This window comes from Siniperca chuatsi, linkage group LG9 (genome assembly GCF_020085105.1).
Source record: "Siniperca chuatsi isolate FFG_IHB_CAS linkage group LG9, ASM2008510v1, whole genome shotgun sequence".
Taxonomy (NCBI): domain Eukaryota; kingdom Metazoa; phylum Chordata; class Actinopteri; order Centrarchiformes; family Sinipercidae; genus Siniperca; species Siniperca chuatsi.
In genome coordinates this window covers 23,903,426-23,908,153 of record NC_058050.1, presented here as the reverse complement: position 1 = coordinate 23,908,153, position 4,728 = coordinate 23,903,426, and the positions used below count along the sequence as shown (strand labels likewise).

Genomic DNA, 4,728 nt, shown 5'->3' with positions numbered 1-4,728 from the left:
TGTGTGGGCTTGCATTCAGTGAATCGAAATGAACAAAACATTTTTTACAGGTAGAAGCTGGGCATAAAATAAATGGAAAAAAAATAAATATTACTTTTTATGAGGTAGCCAGTGGCTGATGACGCAATGCAATAGACGACAACTGGCAGATTACAGACTTTTGTTCCAAAATGGAGATCTTCTAACTATTTAGAACATTCAGCTGTGTCCCATGAATGAGATGACAGCTATATGGACTGCTGTACTGCTGCTTCAGGGAGGATCTAAATGAGGGACGGATAGAATTGGGAACAGGAAGAGACAGGGAGGGGGATGTTAACGACAGGGCAATCTGTCAGCACTCACGGCTAAGACAAATGGTTCAGTCTACCCAGACTCATGTCTCCTCTGCATGCCTCATGGGTGTATCCACTGCAGCTGTGGTGTGGCTATTGCCGTTTTGGACCTTCGGATGAAGAGCGAAGTATATAAACAGTATATATCTTGTGGTAATATCAAGATACAGATAAGCTGTATATTTCTCTTGTAGAAGTAGAGGTTACTTAGATCTTCACAAAGATACATCATCAGAAATCTGTGTCCAGTTGTTCAGAATTACAACAACTACAATGACCTGAGCATTGTGTTTAAAATGCCCAGATCAAAACAATACTAAAGGTGTGTTCAGACAGAAAGTGAAGCAAATTTTTTGCGCAGTCTCTGTTAATTTGCCCCAAACAGCTAATGGACCTTCACAGACATTATGAAAAAGATTCATAAAGCCATGGGATAAGTGCAAATTCTTAGCTCAAGATGAAACATTTTCAACTCACACCGTATCATCTTTGCCTCCGTTCGCACTGTCACAGGCAAATTTGCACCCACTTGTATCTTTCCATTGACTTTGTATGCAATCATGCCACCTTTGCCTTGTGTTCTGTCGCAACACATGGTGAGAGTCTCGCAGCCATGCTAGCAGCTCTGTGAGGCTGTACTTAAACCTAGCGGTGCTTCGAGTTAAATACTAACGTCAGCATGCTAAGATGCTAGCAATGGCAATGCTAACACGCTAATGTTAGTAGGTATGATGTTTTCATATTCAGCATCCTATTTTAGCATGTTAGCATGCTAACATTTGCTAATTAGCACTAAACAACTTGCAGCTGACACTGAAGGGAATGTCACTAGTTATGCAGGTAAGCACTGGACAAATTAAAATTTTCACCAGATGACAGCACTAGGTGAAAAGTCAGGAACACCAAAGTTATTACAATTCATCCTCAGGGGGACATGAATGTCTGTATGGAGTTTAATGGCAATCCATTCAATAGTTGTCGGGCTATTTCAGTCTGGACCAAAGTGGTGGACCAACAGCACCGCCATCTAAAGAGCTAGAAACACTAGCTAAAAACAATGACAATACATGAACAATTTACAATTTCTCCAAATGTAAATGTATACTGTGGATAAAATTGGAGGGTCCATCATTCCAGCATTTCTAGAACACAAGAAAAACTGCAGCCAGCAAGAGAAAAGTGACTAGGGCGCAAAATTGCTCAGCACATTTCTCTCCTGTCCTGCCCCTCTCTTTCTCCAGGAGCTTCAAAGGAGGAGCTGATTGTAGCCCACAGGATAAAGAGGCCTTCTGTTTGTGACCCTAGAACCCTACAGCAACACATCCTTCACATGATAAACCCAAGAAAAGTGGAAACCTAGAACAAAAGTGAATAATAGGCAGAGACATATTCCCACTGGCCAATAAGGACGGTTTCCACGGTTTCTGTGTGCATGCCAGTTTGTGTGTTACCCATTGCCTCTTGCCAAAGAGAGGCCTTTTGTCTGTTCCAATATATTTCCATGAATCTATCTTTAGATGGGATTCATTGTGATGAGTCCGAGTCCAGTTTTCTGAATGGTTCCAGGACTGTGCACATTATGAGTCTCTGAGGCATTAATGTTTTGAGGTGCGAGAGTCCCATTTCCTGGAGCTGCTCCCAAATTATAGTTCCCTCCGCATGCAGGTCTCCAAGGCAGCTTGTTATATTAGACAGAAGCCTTTATTCAGAGATGGGTTTGTCGCTGAGTCAGAACAAAGACCCTCGCTATCCCACAGAGGCGACAGGTGGAGGGGAGGACGTTTTGACAAGTTGAGAGCATCATCTCATCTACTTTCTTGTCAAAGTGCCCCTTCCCTTTTCTGCTGCAATGTCTTCTGACAGCTCAGAGAGAAAAAAGGACCATAATCTTTTTTCTTTCCATCCATTTCCTTGTCTTCTTTCAGTATTACTCACCTTAATTGTTCTGGGGTGGTGGGAGAGGTTTCAGTGATGGATATTTCAAAACTAATGAAACAGCAAGAAACCATTAGGGATAAGTAGGGAAACATTTTTTGGCAAGGCGTTATTAATGGTTGAATACAGAAACTTTCAGCCATCACAGAAGAGAATTTCTTGAACACCCTTACTTTTCACTGAGCTATTTCTAAATGAGCTCTTCTAGTTTCACCTCCTTCGAGTAATCCCACATTTTGTGCACGGGGCGTGTCTTTGCTTTATTTTGTGTGCAATTTCACTAACCGTCTGGAAACAAGGCTTGATATTTATGTGTTAAAACCTAAATGTTGGACTTGTCACCACTGCTTCTCATATATGACAGAGTCAGTCCTCACGATGCTTCTGGCTGCAGATCTGTCAACGCATTGTGTCGACTTTAATAGCCTCTGTAACAAAGTTAAGAAATGATTCACTGTAATTTGCTGAAGGCTACATGTGTTGTACTGTGCTGCACTGTGCTGTACTGTATGTGGCGAATGAATCATGGTCACGATATCCAGCGTTAATGTAATTTTTGCAGAGGAAAGAGGGAGGGAGAGACAGGCACTTCTTTATTTTTCGGCTTTAATTGCCATGTATCTTATTATCTGCAGGAGTTAGCGGGGACATTTCACCAGTGACGTCTTTGTAATTACCACACACTAATTTTAACTGTCACTCTTAGCAGTATCATACTGTTGCTTCTGCACATTTTTGTAAAATGATCATTTTATCACATTGATTAAAAGTATCGTACTCAGAAAGTTGGAGAAATGTGTTTCCCCACCCACAAAGACTTATGTGAAGTAGAAATTTCATATGGAAATAGTGAAGTCAAGGTTAAATTTCCCTTAATTTACAAACATGTAATATTTTTGCTTATCTAATCTTGACCAAGACCTTGCTCAGGAGTAAAGGGACAATCCACTGATTTAACATGTCAAATTCAATTTACTACTTATAGGAAGTACTATTCAAACAGTTGTATAATGTCCTCTTTGGCTCTGTAACCCAAATGATGTCATCAAGGTTGTTATGGTACTGTTGAATGTTCTAAAATGTTTTATGTCCTTTTTCACTCGTTGTAGTACTGCCTGCTATTGCTAGTGTCTGACTATTGTCCATCCCGGCTACCAGCACAAACAGAGAAATGGTATGAGAAATGTGTGGTGATAAGAATAAAGAAGTATATTGCGGTACATGTTTGAGCAGTGGGTTTTGTTGGACAATGCAAGCCTAAAGTATTACAACATTGCACGGTCTGGGCTTAGAGACTACAAATGTATAAAAGAAAGCCTGATTTACAAACTGGCAGTGTGGAGTTTGAATGACAATGGCATTTACACTAACCATAAAGAGTTGCCTTATGGGAATTATAGGATCCCAGGTTTTGGGAGCTTCTAGGGACTAAATGTCAAGATATCCCGTCCCCTGTTGCGTCATTTTTTACCATTCTTTTTTAATCTGTCTCTCGTACGTCCCTGAACTTTATGGAAGTGCAATACTAAATCGTTGGAATACCCCTTTAACCAAGTCATTTTAGTTGCTTAACAAAAACCAAAGATGGTTTACTTACCTAAACTAAACTAGTGGCACTATATCACTTTTGAAAGAAAAAATAACATATTCTTCCTCTTACAAGTGAAAAGCTGAATTTATAAGCACTAAAACACACCCTTGTTCAATTCAATACATTTAGGGGTTTTGCTGCCACAGCTGTGCTTGGTCTGGTTTGACCAGTAGCTAATGGTGGCTAATGTTAGCAAACTTTAGATAGATTGTGTCGTGTAACTGACATTACTGAGTTAGTAAGCTGATTTTATGATTTTTCTCTACTTGTGCTTGTTTCACTGCTGTTCAGCAAACCTCACATAGGCTCCTTTTAACCGATCTGCATACTTTTAAAAACATTTTTTGAGTGAAGAAAAGTAATCAGCTGTTTTGGAGTTTAATTCCACGAAACATAACTGGCCAATAGGGACGATGATGTGATTACAGCGTGTGTGCATGCACAGCCGATCTGTTGTCATTAACATTTTACACTCCTCTTTGTAACACCAGTGTACCACAGCATTATTGCCTGTGGCCTTGGCCTGCCTGCAACCCTGCCAGCCTTGTTCAGGATCACTGCTGATGAGGGGAGGATGTTTGAAAACTCTGTTAATGGGCACAAGGAGGAAGCGTTTAATTTCTCCACAGCAGCTGTCTGCTTGACTTTGTGCACATGCACACACACACACACACACACGCACGAGGTGTGTCTATAGTCTCTCCCTCACTAATTAAAGTTGGAGCTTACCTGATGTCTGTGAAGGTAAATTTGCTCGCAATCTGCAGCACTTGATTTTCAGAAAGTTTATTCATAAAGCAATTTCAAAGCAACCAAATACATGGTTGCACAAGCATTGAAACGCCATCATTGTATTATTATACATGT

General features: G+C 40.5%; 1 protein-coding gene across 1 annotated transcript in view; it reads left to right on the top strand.

The window, feature by feature from the left end:
• Positions 1 to 3,490, top strand: part of ube3d (ubiquitin protein ligase E3D) — a 27,799-nt gene extending 24,309 nt beyond the window's left edge. Inside the window, exon 10 of the mRNA XM_044208625.1 lies at positions 1 to 3,490. This exon is cut by the window's left edge and continues 4,735 nt beyond it. The gene's annotated coding sequence lies outside the window, so the exon portion shown is untranslated.
• Positions 3,491 to 4,728: the final 1,238 nt, after the last annotated feature.